Here is a 17,464-nt window from a genome sequence, read left to right on the forward strand (position 1 = left end):
ACACCAAATATAAGATTTGATTCAGAACCAGTTTGATAACTCCTAAAGTGGTCCAATTTGGCTTAGGTCCAAATCAGCACTTTATTTTGGAAAAACAGCAGTTCCATGTCTTCATATACACTATTATTGGGATTTTTTTTAGATGGCTAAAACTCTTTTATGTTTTGACAGAACTGTGTGAGATTCAAAACCCATTCCGAGTGGCTAAAGCTTACAGACAAAATGGGTGCAGGGTTTGATATCGCTGTTTATGCAATAAAACACGATCATGTTTAAGGGGCGGTGGTGCTCAATGAAGGAGAGGCCAGGCCAGTGCAAATATGAACTGAGTAGCAAGGGCAAACTGTCTCCTATGCATTGTGGATTTTTGTAGGGATATTACTGAGATGTTTTGTGGGTCCCTTAGGATGTCCTGGCAGCCACACTGATGCCCAGAGGCATCATATTCGTGAACACTGCCTTATGTGGGTGAGCTTAGAGACAATACATTTTTTGACATCTGGATTGCTAAGGTTTTGTGAAACATTTCAAGCATTCTCATATAGATCCCGTTTTGCCTCTGACAATCCCAAAATCTCTGAGGCACCTCACTCAGGCTCAGGATTTCAGATTCACCTGAACCCAATGCAGACCCCTAAGAAGTTCAAACTATAATAGAACATGGTTTAGCAATGTGATACAGTGAAGGATTGGCATTTAATTTTTGATATTATCAAGCATCAATATTCCTGGTATTTGGCACTGTGGAACACGGATTTGTGAAATGGAAACTGTTGGCATTCATGAGATGCACCATAGCTTTCTTTGCTGAATGTTTCTAAGACATCTAGCAACTAGAAAAATGCTTTCGTTTAGGCTACTTTGGATCCACATTATTCATTCATTTATTTTTTGTTGTTGAGAAGCAGCACTTTTGCTAGCACGGCTGACGTTCTCTATTTCCAATAATGTTGTGTCTAAGATTAGTTGTTTATTATATTGATACTTGCCTTGATATTTCCCTTTGGAATACACCTGTGGGTTCGGTAGCTGACAATCAATTGAAGCAAGCAAAGAATTTCCTGGTGGGTTCAGCAGAGGTCGGCTTTGCCTATAATTCATTAAGTTTCAAAGATTTTTTCTGAGTAAAACTGCAGGTTTTTTTTTCTTTTTAAAATAAAGGAAAACCACTTTACCCTTCTCTTGATGATCAAGAAATGAAAAATTCCAGTCATGCAGCCTAGCAGTTGTTCTCCTAAAGGTAAATGTGGGGACGCAAGGCCATAACTCGAGATTGAAAGGCACTTTTTGCCAAAATATGTGCTTTCAAATATATGGACCCAGGTTCAATATCTGACATCTTCCTTCATGGGATCTTAAGGAGAAAAACCTATATATTTGATCCTAGATTGCTGCTGCCAAACTCAGTAGACAGTATAGGTCTGGTGGACCATTCATCTAATTTAGTATATCTTAACATCTATCCATCACTCTGAAAAATTATACACCTGGCCCTCAGTCACTAGCCTCAATCAAGCTAACACTGAAAGCTTCTTGAAACTTTTAAAATTTGGCTTAGCATGCAAGGGAAGGCAGTGGGAATAAGTGAGCCAGCACAGTAATCATCACCACCCACATGTTGAAGGGTGAATATCTGAAGCTGACAGTCTCCTATACTGGTAGAAGCAAAGATCACCAGTGTTGAAGCAATGATTCTTCAACATCAACTTTGTTGGACTGGTCATGTTGTTCAGATGCCCGATTATCGTCTTCCAAAGCAACTACTCTATTCCGAACTTAAAAATTGAAAGTGTAATGCTGGTGGTCAACAAAAGAAGTTTAAAGACTCTCTCTCGGCAAATCTTAAAAACTGTAGTATAAACACTGACAACTGGGAAACACTGGCCTGCGAGTGCTCCAACTGGAGAACAGCCTTTACCAAAGGTGTCATGGGCTTTGAAGACGCTCGAACTTAGGACGAAAGGGAGAAACGTGCTAAGAGGAAGGCAGTGACCTCCACAGTCACTTACGGACTCACTGTTAAAACTGTATCATTGGAAGACAATCTGACTTAGCTACGAGTGATTGCCGAAGAAGAAAAAGACTGATGAAGGATTCATTGCCATGTTTCCCAAACTTGGGTCTCTGGCTGTTTTTGGAGTACAACTCCCAACATCCCTAGCTAGCAGGACCAGTGGTCAGGGATGATGGGAACTGTAGTCCAAAAACAGCTGGAGACCCAAGAGTGGGAAACACTGCTCTATCATAAAGGCCAAATGGTCAAAAAAGCACATGAGGCCCCCTGTGTCACACATTCACCCTTCAACTTGGGGAGGACAACTAGAACAGTGTCCGGGGTGGTGGAGCCAGCACAGTCATCCCTGCTGTCCTCTCATGTGTGGCTACTCGAGTTGCCTCAAGAATGCCTGTCAAGGGCTTCATCTGAGTGGAATGGTGCCCCTAACCATTCTGATTATGGTGGCTATAATAATAATAATTTATTATTTATACCCCACCCATCTGGCTGGGTTTCCCCAGTCACTCCAGGCGGCTCCCAACAGAAAATTAAAAACACAATAAAACATCAGACACTATTTCTCCCCCTCTTTTGGTTTGGCTTAACTTGGAGAGCCTATCAAGATTGTACTCCTTGACACCTCCCAAGTTCTGAAAGTGAGTTGCTAGTCAAATATGAACAAAGACTGTTCTTCATACCTCCTAAGACTATGTATACAAAAAAAGACCCTCATCATATTTTTTTTCCATTTTCTAAAATATTGATTCCCCCCCTCACACATTTGTTCGGTGACACTTTTATTACCAGACACCATCTTGCTTAACTACAAAGCTGATGTAGCATACAAGCTGCACCTTGTCATTGACACATAAACTTTACTTATTCATTTGCATCAAAGTCAGAACACTAGCAACTGTGCGCCTTTCAGCTGGTTATTGCTCTGACAGCAAGGAGAAATGCTAAAGCTGAAATGCTGCTCTCAGGGACAAATTGCAGCCAACACACGAACGCATACACTGTAGCCCAATGAATCTTCTGAATTACAAGCTGCTTTGGGTCAGAGGCAGCACGTCTCTGTCTGCAAGTTGCTGTGGGTTCAAGAGGAACATTGTGCTCCTGTCCTGCGTGTGGTCTTCCTGGACGCATCTGGTTGGTCTCTTTGGGAAACAGGATAATGCACTAGACTAGATAGGCCTTTGGTCTGATCCAGACAGGCCTCTGGTGTTCTTATGAAGAAGGGTTAAGAAGCAGGAAGAAGAGAAAGCAATTCATATTTACGTTAGCTCTCACCTCTCTGCTCCAAAAATGTCAGGAGGAGGTCAGTGTTAAAAAACACCAGTGTCAAGAGAAGTCAACTCTTTAGTCAAAGAAACCAAAACAGTGCCAAGCTAGTGATAACAGCAATGTTTCCCAGTAGGTCTTGCCCCAATGAGGCAGTTGCAATGATGAAGATCCCCACCTTCCCACTGCTCTCTAAGGCTCCTTGCCTAGTTCCTTCCCCAGCAGCCTAAGGCTCTGTCACCTTGCATCTCAGTGCTGCACCTTCTTCATTCCTCTGCATGTTCTGGGAGACCAGGGGAGAGGAGAGCTGGTCGCAGCAGGAAGGTGAGACTCCCTGGTTTCTTCAGCAGACTGCCTCATCGCTGCCTCTTGTCTCCCCTTCTCCCCAGCCTCTGTTTCTGCCTCTGATTCTAGACTGCTCTCTGCCTCAGCCTCTTCCTGCTCACTAAACCCTGTTGCCTCTTCAGCTTTATTCCCACACAGAGGAATAAAGAAAGCTTGGTTCATTGTACAAAACAGGAGTGACAGAATATATATAAATGCTGCTTCAGACAGCAAAGTTATAATTTAAGCAGGTAGCAAATTCTAAAATACATACACACCTTGGTTAAAGAGTAAAAGATTCTCTGACTATTTTAAAAGGCCTACGGAACTGTGTGAATGCCAATTTTGCCTCAAAACCACACTAGAAATGGAGAGAGAGGAGAAAGGAAAGGCTACCCAGTTCTTTTTTCAAGAAAAATAGGTGCCGGAACTCATCAAGAAGTTGTTACAGTAAGTCGCAGGACGACTTAGGGCAGCCCTGAACAGATGCTGGTTTGACAATAGCCGTGTTCACTGCCTGTGGAGGTGCTAAAAACTATAGCAAGCTGTCTCACTAGCTGGTTTGGGGGTGGCCCCTGGTTCTGGTGTAGGTAAAATAAGTGCACCCCACCTCTCTCATTTTCTTAGATTCAGACAGGCGTGTAGGGCAACTTGGAAGGGACCTTGTATGCAATGGTAGAGGCCTGGCTGGAAAGGTTAAAGGTCACCACCACCACATGGGAGATGGATTGAAGAAAAGAAAATAAAAACTGCCCCCACCTCGCAGCTTACAAATCATGGTTAGGAGCGGCTAGAAGCTAGGTGGAGTCATAGATCTAAAACAAAGTGTAGCATACGCTGGCCAGCTTCCATTTTGACTTGAAATGTTTGTTTTCGGCTTCTCAAAAGTACGTAAAAGCAAGAAGCAGGCAGGGGGAGTCCTGGTCTGCAATGGCACCCACCTGAGAGGTGCCAGAACTGAGCTCTGGCTGAAAAAAACCACTGAGTATACCTATGTGAGGGACTCGGGTCGTGCTGTGGTGTTAACCACTGAGCTTTGGGCTTGCCAATTGGAAGGTCGTGGTTCAAATCCCCACAGCGGAGTGAGCTCCCGTTGCTTGGTCCCTGCTCCTGCCAACCTAGCAGTTCGAGAGCATGCCAGTGCAAGTAGATAAATAGGTTCTGCTCTGGCGGGAAGGTAAATGGCATTTCCATGCACTGCTCTGGTTCGCCAGAAGCAGCTTAGTCATGCTGGCCACATGACCTGGAAGCTGTCTGTGGACAAACGCCGGCTCCCTCGGCCAGTAAAGCGAGATGAGCGCCACAACCCCAGAGTTGTCCGCGACTGGACCTAATGGTCAGGGGTTCCCTTCCCTTTATCTTTAGTGGTGTTTTGGTTCTGTGCAACTGCCTCCCCTATTGAAATGATTGCCCTTCAACTTGTGCACCAATGGTATACAGACAAATATGTCTATATGTCAAATATATAAATTTCTCTCAGTTCCTCATTTATTGAGTCTTACGTTCAGTTTTCCACATTTCCATATCAGTTTGTGACTTTAAAATAGCGAGCCCTCATGAAAACGTATCAGCATTTTAGTGCAAATTTCTCCCAAATTCTGCCTAATGCACACATTTTTGCAAAGTCAAAATGCAAGTAGATAAGTAGGTACCGCTCCAGCGGGAAGGTAAATGGCATTTCCGTGTGCTGCTCTGGGTTCACTTAACTGTCAGGGGTCCTTTACCATTTTTATACCTATGTGAGAACTTACTGTGGGCATAAGGTTCAGGGTTAACACAAGCAATTTTCTCTACAATGCATTTTTATACATTGTTTTCACTAATATATGCATTCTATGTGTGTGCTACCCTTTAATATATTCTCTCTCTCTCCTGTAATCATGCTCTGGTTAGAGAACTGGATCACTTAATCTGGGAAAGTGAAAATTTCAAAGGATTTGCTATGTTTTAGTTCATGTATTGGTTTGGAAAGTATGAATTAGATACTTTGTATTAAAATTTGAACTGAGGAAATCTATCCAAACCCCCCCCAGTGGCGTAATGTGGGGGGTGCAGGGGGGGGCCGGCCGCACCGGGCGCAACATCTGGGGGTTAGGGTTAGGGAGCGCAAATCCACGGGTTAGGGGGCGCAAATCCATGGGTTAGGGGGTGCAAATTACTTGCCTTGCCCCGGATGCTGACAACCCACGCTACGCCACTGCCCCCCCCCCAACCCCCTGGGTCAAATAGGGCAATATTTTGTTGCTGGGGAATCTCAAAGTTTCCTTAACAAAGTCAAATAAGGATTGTAAAAAAAAAAGAAGAAAAAAAGATTGAGTTTCTGCAATTTCCATTTCACAAAATAGTAAAAACAAAAAACAGATTCTTAAATTTTAAGCGGGAGCCTCACATCTTAGCAAAACTTTGCACATATTATCTGTGAGAATTAAATGCCTGTTTGCAGATAGTAAACTCAGTCCTTTACAGCAGAATGCAGCAGAAGCAACTGTGGTTGGAATAGTAACATCAAAGGTTTTATTTATAAAGCAAATAACAAAACAACAAGACGACTCTCACATCCATCTTCTTCAGCAGAGCAGAGAGAGAGTGAGGAGACATTTAAATAGTTCCCATACTCATACATCAATTAAGCAATTAAAGACAACCCGCAACGTTATGCAATGTGAGAATTAGACATTACAATACTAACAGTATCATGGGCCACATATAATGCAAAATTTCCCCCTCTTTTTTTTAAAAAACCCTAAAATTATGCCACTGCAAGTGTGTATCTTGATCTCTCCTATCCATATTCCCCTAAATGTTGAACCATCCCTGTATTCTGATTATAAGCTTTATGAGCCTCTATTGCCATGCCAACACATTCTTTATTTTCCCCATGGTGTCCAGATAAATAATGTCACACTGTTGGTAACCTTAATTGCAGCCATATTGGAATTAGCTGCTTTAAGCAATTATGTGATCATTATATGCATTGGACTCCAAAGACTCGAGATATAATGAGCTTGGAAATACAACACAGAACTGCAGAAACTTATGTACCAATTTAAGGCTACATATTCCAATGGACCGGAAGACAGAAATAGAATTTTATGGTTTGACTGAATGCTAAAATCCACTTTCACACATCCCTAGGTTGCCATTGAGTGCTGGAACTGAGGAATTTGGAGGGGAGCTACAAGAGTTTGAATAAGGCTCATGAAAGCTGCGTATGTATGTGTTATACATCCCGGATGATTTCCCCTTCACAGTTCATGCCATATGGTAGCTGTAAACGATAATACAGCTCTCGCATAAGTGTATGCAGTTTTAATTATATAATAATAATGCCACAGGCTCGCCGATCAAAGCCTGCTTCCATCCATGTTGCAAGCTGAGTGTGCATCTGCCCCATGGTTTTATTAATCATATGCTGGACTTCCTTTTAATAAACTCCTGGGGCAACTAACAGTCAAGAAAACAATAACGTCACAGACAATAAAATCAACAGAAGAAGAGCAGAACATTTTGGTAGCAGAAAATCAATTCAGCCAGCTTGGTAAAGCCTGAGAAAATATTCTGTTGAAAAGATGTGAGAGTAGGTGCCTGGCGAGCCTCTCTGGAGAGGGCATTTCAAAGGTGAGACACCACAGCTAAAAAGACAACGTTGTTGTTGTTTTCTATCCTGCCATTCTTTCAGAAAGAAGCCCAGGATAGTAAACATAGCTACAACAAACCATTTTCTAACCCCCGCCCCCTCTGCAGCATTTCAAATAGTCTTAAAACAGTCACGGTCACATAATTTAAGCCCAAGGGCCTCCAATAACATCATCAGGAGCAAAAGAGGACCTAGACATCTTTGGGAGCTTTTCCATAAACTTTTCAGCGTCTGCACCCTTTGCACAACGTTCAAAATGGGATTGGTTAAAAACTGACCTCCCACCTGCTCCCACAGGTGGATGAATCCGACTCTGTCTTGGATTCAAACAATTACTTTTCCGTGCAGGTTTCTGGCTTTCACTGCTTCCCTTGCCAACCTCTAGAGCATGGGTGGGCAAAGTAAGGCCCGGGGGCTGGATCCAGCCCAATCACCTTCTAAATCTGGCCCATGGATCGTCCAGGAATCAGCATGTTTTTACATGAGTAGAATGTGTCCTTTTATTTAAAATGCATCTCTAGGTTATTTGTGGGGCATAGTGTGGCGATCACACGGGGTCCCTGGACGTTTAACGGTCTATTGATCCCTGTGCCACCACTGTGCTCACTTCCCCACTGCCACCAACCAGTTAAGGTAAAGGGACCCCTGACCATTAGGTCCAGTCGTGACCAACTCTGGGGTTGCAGCGCTCATCTCGCTTTATGAGATGAGGGAGCCGGTGTACAGCTTCTGGGTCATGTGGCCAGCATGACTAAGCCGCTTCTGGCGAACCAGAGCAGCGCATGGAAACGCTGTTTACCTTCCCACCGGAGCAGTACCTATTTATCTACTTGCACTTTGACATGGTTTTGAATTGCTAGGTTGGCAGGAGCAGGGACCGAGCAACGGGAGCTCACCCTGTCGCGGGGATTCGAACCGCCGATCTTCCGATCGGCAAGTCCTAGGCTCTGTAGTTCAACCCACAGCGCCACCCATGTCCCCTACGCCACCCGCGTCCCCCAACCAGTTACTCTATGGTAAAACACTAAGTCCAGTCAGTTGTTAAAAGTGAACCAAAAAAACAAGTTTCTTTTACAAACATTAATAAGTTTATGGTTTCTCAGGTAATATTCCTGTCAGTATCTTAACTTTTGTTTCTTTACTGGCCTATACCTTCCTAATACCTTTTGACTGATTATCTCAACTGTTTGACTGACTCCTCTTAACAAATTCTCTCACTCTTTCACACCAGACTAGCCCAACCCACAAACTTATCTTCTCTGTCTCTTCTAACTCCAGACTGTCTTCTCAACAAGTTAACCCTTTCCCTATGAACCCAGTATGATGTCACACACATAGGAGGGCAAACGCCACACATAGGAATTTGTTCATTATTTTTTTTCAAAATATTTTTTCAAAATCTGCCCCCACCCCACAAGGTCTGAGGGACAGTGGACTGGCCCCACTGAAAACGGTTGCTGACCCCTGCTCTAGACATTTAATATAACCCAGTGCATCCAAACCTTTTCTCTCACTCATATACAAACACACACGCACACATAGGAGGGTGGGGGGCACAAAAAGATATCACAAGTTCTGCAACAAAAAGAGGCAGCTTAAATAAAACAATGAAGGGAAGCAAATGTACACAATTTTTCCCGTTTGAACAATTCCAATCTCAAAATTTGGGCTTTCTTTTAATAAAAGTTGGCCTGTTTTGGCTCGCAGGCACCTATTTTGCCCAACATTGTTCAAGATGGTAGCATCAAGATGCAGTCCCCCACAGTGTTAATCAGCAGTTGCATTACCAAAGGATTCAGCAATAATATTTCCCTTCTTTGCTTATCACCAAATTAGAATTATTCTGGCCACCTAATGTGTTTACAGAAGCAAGGGGAGAATAGCAGCACCGCTCAGAAATGCAATTGCTTTTTCTCATGAAAGGCTGCAGAATAATTACCAGCTAAATACCGAGGACATTTTAAAAAGAGGATGGCAGGGCATGTTAGGGGTGTAATGTACTATATAATGCAACAAACTATATGGCTAAAAGATCAATTTTCTCTGAAACTGTAGCTATAAATAAATGCTGTGAAAACAAACATTAGAATCAAATAAGAGAGCTGTCGAGAATTTGTAATGTAAACTTTGTTTTGATAGGCCCTCTGGCTTCAGACCTAAATCAGCAATTCACTGAACATAAAACAGGTGATATTCCCCCTCCCCTGAAAGCTCTGAGCGCCAGAAATTCCATATTAAGCAAAATTAAACAAAATCTTCATGTTTGTCTATGTTATCCAATTCTTTGTACACCTCAAATTAGGTCCTCCCTTAAAGAGGGCACGTATTGCGGTGAGATCCGGCAAACCGACACCCTGTGTTGTGGGTGGGTACGATTGGTCAGCCACAACACCTGATTGGTAGGTCCCTCAAAGCTGGGTGCAATCTGGCCAATAGGACGCAGTCCAAATGGTTCGAGGGAGCTATTTATGCCCATGCATGTGACCCAGAGCTTCCTCTTTTGGCGCGTGCATTCGGAACACCCACCCACCTCTCCCTACTTTTAGGGCTTTGCGCTTGACCTTGCTATGCCGTCGTCTGTCATCTGTCGTTGGGACAGGGGCACGGCAGGAATTTTCCCCACTTGGCTGATTGGCTGTTGCCATTTGGGTTTCGCCTGCCATGTAGCAAACCATCACAACTTGTAAGGTTGCGGATAGGCTCTGGTTCAGGCGATATGGATGGGAGAATGCTCTCGCCATCCCTATGTGAAGGGTATTCCGTTAAAGGAATCCAGAGACTCGATGGTTTGGTCAACCCCTGAGAGGGGCTTGTGCCCGTGCCTGAGTCCAGGGGGACATTTGGGTGGCAGAGTTAGACCGTTCCTGACTTTTCGCTTATCCAGGTGTTCACCCTTGGCTGACCTATGCTGGAACCCTGGGTCAGCGCTACCTGCAATGGTGCAGGGAGCTAATCGAACCAGAGCCTATGCAACCAGTCACTTTCTGTAATCAATAAAGTTGTGGCCTAAATTCTGCCAAAAACCAAACCAAAAAATTGAGTCATGTGTGAATTTATTTAGGGGGGGGGGAGGTTTCAGGGTCTGAACACACAATTAGGGCTAAGCCCAAAGCACTCACAGAGTTCTGCTTTCTCTTTCACATACAGGAAACATCAGCTGCTGTTTTTAATTAACTCGTAATTCCCCAACAAACTATACAGAGAGCTCAAACCAGCATTCCTGATCCACACGAGGGCTGTCCAGTTCCTTTTTAGTGCTTAGATGGCCACATGTCCTACTTTGCAGAGGACGATCCTCTTTTTTGCAGGAGTTCTCTGTTTGAAGATGAAGAAGCATAAGAAGAGAGAGCAGGAAGGACCTTGAACCTGTCCATCTATGGTTAGCATAAAAGAACTACATTGGCTCCCAGTATGTTTCCAAGCACAACTCAAAGTGTTGGTGCTGACCTTTAAAGCCCTGAACGGCCTCGACCCAGTATACCTGAAGGAATGTCTCCACCCCCATCATTCAGCCCTGAGGTTCAGCTCTGAGGGTCTTCTGGTGGTTCCTTCACTGTGAAAAGTGAAATTACAGGAACCAGGCAGAAGGCCTTTTCAGTAGTCGCACCCATCCTGTGGAATGCCCTCCAGTCAGATGTCAAGGAGATAAATAACCATACAGCCTTTTGAAGACACAGAGAAGTTTTTAACGGATGATGTTTGATTGTGTTTTTACTATTTTTGTTGGGAGCTGCTCAGAGTGGCTGGGACAACCCAGTCAGATGCACAGCATATAAATAATGTATTATTATTATTATTATTAGGGACGCGGGTGGCGCTGTGGGTAAAACCTCAGCGCCTAGGACTTGCCGATCGCATGGTCGGTGGTTCGAATCCCCGTGGCGGGGTGAGCTCCCGTCGTTCGGTCCCAGCTCCTGCCCACCTAGCAGTTCGAAAGCAAGTAGATAAAGCCGGCCTCTAGAGTGAGATGAGTGCACAACCCTAGAGTCTGTCAAGACTGGCCTGTACGGGCAGGGGTACCTTTACCTTTATTATTATTATTATTATTATTATTATTATTATTATTATTATTATGCATCTGGACAGCCAACAGAGCAGGTGCACAAGTCACCTTCCACACTATGGCATTTCTCTTTAAAACTTAGTCCTTGTTTCTACATCTGCATCTAGGCACAAAAGTTAACATATGCAAAGTTATGCAAATCTGTGCCTTCTTTTGCTCCTTTTTGCTCTTGTTTTTGTACGTCACCACTGTCTCCAGGATTGGAGCCCCACCGAACTCATGGCCCTCCAGTTCAGTTTTGAAGACTCCTTCACTAGCACCTACAACTTTCCACAGACCCCAGAAGCTGAAAACTGTTGCATCTGCCCATTTGTCCATTTCTGCTATCTTGAACTGGCAGATATTTAGGGATTTGAGCATCGTGGTGAAAGCCCAATCCATTCTAAATTGGTCTTGCCCTTTCAAAGGAAGCCAGCAAAGCTTTTGCACAGAACCTCATCCCACAGCAGCAGTTTCTAAAGTTAGCTATGCTTTGTATGAAACAGTGCTTCTTTCTTCTCTATTCTGAACCTTCTGCCTATCAATTTTAATGAGTGGCCTGAAATACTATATAATGAGACACACAGAGAGATAGAGAGAAATCTCTTTCTCCTCCGTAAGCTCTTCATACTATCGATAAATTTATAAACTGCTATAGTGTATTCCTTAATCATCTTCCCCTCCAAACTAAAAAAAAAATGCAAACACTTTATTACCCTTCCCTTGTAGTTAAGATGCTCAAAGTGGATAGTATCATTATACAGCTGAGTCACCAGGTGGCGCTAAAGTTAGCTGTGCCTTTGTAGAGTCAGGAGTTCCCTGGGCTATTATGGTCTTGTTTAAGAGAGACGACAATGGTCTCATCCAGCTTCCTGACGGGTGGGTCTTCTATTTTATTTTTTTTAAAGATATTTATTAAAGTTTCAAAAAGAGTTACAATGTAATAAAAAGAAAAAAGAAAAGAAAAAATACAAAGTACAGAAAAATAAAGAAAAAAAACAGTTAAAAACATATCAATCTTTTCATGTCTTGTCTTTCATTTGCTTGTTTCCCTGACCTCCTCACACCTCCCTTTTTTGTATTCCAGTTCAATTGGTTAATTCAGCAAATCCTTTCCCTCCTTGTTTTTATCTTAATCCTTTACCTTAATGCATTATAACTTCGCATTCTCACCTAATAACAGACCATTTTTACATACTCCTTTATGGCATTACTGCCAAAACCACTTAACTTCATTCCGACATCATTCTAACATTCATTAATTTTGCAATATTTATATAAGTAGTCTTTAAATTTCTTCCAATCTTCTTCCACCGACTCTTCTCCCTGGTCTCGGATTCTGCCAGTCATCTCCGCCAGTTCCATATAATCCATCACCTTCATCTGCCATTCTTCCAGGGTGGGTAAATCTTGTGTCTTCCAATACTTTGCAATAAGTATTCTTGCTGCTGTTGTAGCATACATAAAAAAAGTTCTGTCCTTCTTTAACACCAATTGGCCGACCATGCCCAGGAGAAAGGCCTCTGGTTTCTTCAGGAAGGTATATTTAAATACCTTTTTCATTTCATTATAAATCATCTCCCAGAAAGCCTTAATCTTTGGGCACGTCCACCAGAGGTGAAAGAATGTACCTTCATTTTCTTTACATTTCCAACATTTATTATCGGGCAAATGATAGATTTTTGCAAGCTTGACTGGTGTCATGTACCACCTGTATATCATTTTCATAATATTCTCTCTTAAGGCATTACATGCCGTAAATTTCATACCTGTGGTCCATAACTGTTCCCAGTCAGCAAACATAATGTTATGTCCAACATCTTGTGCCCATTTTATCATAGCAGATTTCACCGTTTCATCCTGAGTATTCCATTTCAACAGCAAGTTATACATTCTTGATAATATCTTAGTTTTGGGATCTAACAGTTCTGTTTCCAATTTTGATTTTTCCACCTGGAAGCCAATTTTCTTGTCCAGATTGTAAGCCTCCCTTATTTGATAATAATGAAGCCAATCTCGCACTTTGTCTTTTAGTTTCTCAAAACTCTGCAATTTCAATTTATCTCCTTCTTGTTCCAAGATCTCCCAATATTTCGGCCATTTGGCCTCCATATTGAGCTTTTTCTGAGCCTTTGCTTCCATCGGTGATAACCACCTTGGGGTGGTCTTCTAAGAGCTTCCCATGGCATGCACCATCCCTCGTCATTTCAGCTGTTCTTTTCTGTCTTTTCCAGGAAACAATCCTGAGGTGAGGCGACCAGAATTGAATCCCAAAATGTGACTGCATCGTATTTCATATATCTGAAACATTTATATTCAGCCATTCCACCTTAAAGGGTGTGTGTGTGTGTGTGCAAGATGTCCAACCACAGTCTCAAGATATAACATGCTCAAATAAATCACATTTAACAGAGCTAAATAAAAAAACAAACAAACCCTGCAAACTGACAGTCCGGCATAAAAGCAATAGAACAAGAGAAATAGCACTAAAAGAATACGGCCAGTTTTATTTCCTAATAATTCCCAACATTTACTTTGCCTTTTTCACTGCCACTGCACACCAAGTTGACGTTTTCATTGAGCTATCCATTCCCGCCCCCCCTCCCCGATTTTTGTCCTTCCTGGTTAGTCATAGCAATATCAAATCTCATATGGGTATATGCATGATATTAGAGCACCGATATATTTTTTTTAAAAATTGCTCTGGTATGAACTTCATTGTGCCCTTACATACAAATTATCAGCAGACATATGAAACCCTGTAGCAATACCTTTCCAGTTGGCCCTTGGCATGGAACAAGTGGTATTACCAGGAAATTATCACTTGGCATTGCCAGCCAAGACATTTTGTTGCCTGAAGTGGGGCACGGCTGGCACTGCCTCCCTGCTATAGCAAACAAATATTGCTTCACTCTTCCTGACTTTATATATATCTTCCACTCACCATGGTGTCACCGGAAGCAGGACACTTCACTCTGCAACAAGGTGTCAGTAGTCTTCTACTGGTGACTGAACAACCTGAATTTAGTTTCCAGGGACCTCCTGACTATATTTTCCAGTGTTGTTGCTGCTGTGCAGTATTTGCCACCTGAGGCAGCTGCCTCACGTTTCCTAATGATAGGGCAGGGCTGGCTTAGGTTTAAATCCCTGCTCAGGAACTATAGCATGGCCTAACTTACTTCACAGGGTTGCTCTAAAGATAAAAGGGAAAGGAACCATGTGTGTGTGTGCAGCCTTGAACAGCTTGGGAGAAAAATGGGGTATGAAGAACAGTAAAATAATAATAAATATCCCTTTTTATGAAATGGATTTTCCACTGCGTGTTAAACTCTCCCAGCAAAAAAGCTCTGATGCTCTCCATTTACCATGCTCTACCACAACGGCTCTCATCATGTACACTAGGGCTCCCCAAACTTGGAAACTCTCTGGCTGTTCTGGACTACAATTCCCATCATCTCCGACCAATGGCCTTGCTAGCTAGGGATGATGGGAGTTGTAGTCCAACAACAGCTGAAGACCAAAGTTTGGGAAACCCTGCTCTACGCAGATAACCAAAGCTCCTGCACAGTGTGCTTATTCTGCCCCCTGCTGCAGCCAATAATTGAGCCTAGGGGGTGAGACACACTCTTAATCCTAGGGCTAGTTAGTCAGATCAGATGACTCAGCTGTTACAGCTAAACCTGGAATACGACCCACTGTCTGGCTTAACGTAATCAGCCATTTAAATTTAGAACTGAGCTAAAGGCTCGGATAAAAATTGGCTGTCTATGAATTGTTTTAAAATTTAGGTAATCTAAGTCTCTGGAACTCAAAAACAAATGGCTAAAAGCTCAAGATTATGTAACTTCCATAATTTAGTTTAAAAATGAAAGGAGACAGGTAGATTTTAAGATATACCCGTCTACACACCCTCTACATTTAGTTTCATGGTGTGGCTTTGCATCAAGGTTACAAACCCTCATTTTGATAAGGTCTTTCAAGCCCTGCTTCCAACAGCCATTCAGGACCCACCTGGACATCCATTACTACCTGGAGCAAAGAAATCTCCTCCTCTGTGCTTCTGGATCTTCTCAAGTCTCCTTCCACCTGTCTTTTTACACTAACTCTCTTATGCGTGCACTTTCTTGCAAGTTTATTATCCTTTTTTGGACACCGTTCAAGTCTTTTTAACTTGCTGATGTGTCCGCCCCCGTCCCCCAAAAACAATTTAAGTATTCTTATTACTACCACCATTAACTAACAACCAGCAGTTTAATTTGGGCCTGCAAATACACTGGCAGCTTATGCAGCTGGTACATAAGTTGTGTTATTTGCTCCAATAACTTGGAACCCACAAGAAACCAGGCAGCTGTATTCTTCACAAACCAAAGCTTTCAAAGGCAGCCCCACATAGAGTGCATTACAGTAGCCAAGCATGAATGTAATAGTGTCAAGAACAATTGCAGCTAAGTCCACTTTCTCTAGATGGGGCTACAGCTAGGGAAGCCCTGATAGCACTGAGTGCAGTAGAACTCTCAAGCTAGACTTTCGGGGGCCATGAAACTCCATCTAAAATCCATTCCACACCTAATGCAGATCAGCTTCCCGACTCTACCATACCTCCGTCTTTATTTAAGATACATACCAGATGTCCTCCCAATATATCTGATTTAAACAGATTCATTCTGAATCAAACACCTGCCATCACCAAGGGTAGATTGTTCACTGCTTAAGTAGGCAATCATCTTAGATTGCATAATCCAGTGATATACGTTCACATGTAAAGCAGCCTTGAAAAACCAATCACAAATATAATAATTGAATCAACTGAGCCTGCATACTGCAGCAATCATACCACGGCAGCTATACTGTGTCAGTTTACACACTGAAGCTATCTCATCTATCTAATGCATGTACGTAGTGAAAACCATATGGCACCTTCTGATGCCAATATTTCTCCCAGTTTTCATCAAACCTAAATGCCCCTACCTCCAGTATGATTTTTACTTTCACCACCAAGAGCTTTCAAGTCTTCGGCTTTAAGGGACTGAGAGCTTTCAAGCCATCTGCCCTTGAAAAAGCTCCCCTTCCATTTAGTTCATATCATTGTATATTACTGTTCATCATTATTAAATGTATGATCACCACTTGGTCATCATTGGAATAGCAGGGGGAATTTGCATTCTAAAACGAGATACCTCATATAACTCACAAACCATGAGAGGCAGCATAATACACAATTTCAATGCAAAGGTATAAAAGGCAGCGTGGCTTTTCAAAGAATGAACTGAATTCCATGTGCTGCGAAAAAAGAATCTACACTCAAAGAATTGCACAACCGACATTTAATATTTCTCCTTCAACCCCTCTTTCAGAAACTTTCTTTGTATGACCTCAACACCATTCCTCCATTCACAAGAACCTCCTTACCCTTTTGAGAAGACAACGTGAGTTCCACCAAGAAATGTTGCTTGTTTCCAATCTTTGAAAGAGTTACGACTTCCTTTCTCCCACCGGCCGCCTTTTAGCAAGCACCATGAATGGCATGTGTTCCTTCGGCAGTCGAGACAGATATGTAAGGGGCAGGGCACCAGAGGAAAGTCGCAAAGGCATGTCTTGATAGAATAGTGGAGGCCTGTGCCAGCGGCAATATCAGGCCGTGCCAGATTCCAGGCGCTGTGTTGATCTAGCACCTGTTATAGTTCGTACACATTTGACAATCAGCTGTTCGGCTAATATTAACCAATGAAATGTCTGTTTAAAAAAATGGGGAAGTCAGTGCCTCTGCACAGAGAAGCAGATTTGTATAGATGCACAAAGATAAGCACATTTTTTTTTTAAAAAAAGAGTTTACATCCATATTGTTTTAACTTAAACTACAGATGGTCATTTAAAATGGGCAACATTAGTAATGGGTGAACTCTGCTAGCTCAAATTGGAATCAAAAAATTAAGCTGTCTTCTGAGAGCACCCTCCCAGTTCAAGCATACCTCCCAGTTCAACTGCTGCATTTCTCCCCTGCCCCCATCACTCCACAACCTCTGCACACTAATCACAACTCACCCAGAGGCATGCAAAGGCTTCTGAAAAGGATCTCTAGGAAACAACATTAACAACTTATTTCATTTGCAAATTGTTTCCCTTGATATATTATGGAGTGATTTAAAATATAATAAAAACATATACGTATAAAAATATTGCATGT

General features: G+C 42.6%; 1 protein-coding gene across 3 annotated transcripts in view; it reads right to left on the bottom strand.

Moving 5' to 3' along the window:
* The window catches only part of ARPP21 (cAMP regulated phosphoprotein 21), a 235,816-nt gene extending 218,917 nt beyond the window's left edge, over positions 1-16,899 (bottom strand). For all 3 annotated transcript variants that reach the window (XM_083577757.1, XM_083577754.1, XM_083577765.1), the window contains exon 1: positions 16,690-16,899. The gene's annotated coding sequence lies outside the window, so the exon portion shown is untranslated. The remainder of the gene's footprint in view (positions 1-16,689) is intronic.
* Positions 16,900-17,464: the final 565 nt, after the last annotated feature.

Source organism: Podarcis filfolensis (assembly GCF_964270895.1).
Source record: "Podarcis filfolensis genome assembly, chromosome: 12".
Lineage (NCBI taxonomy): Eukaryota > Metazoa > Chordata > Lepidosauria > Squamata > Lacertidae > Podarcis > Podarcis filfolensis.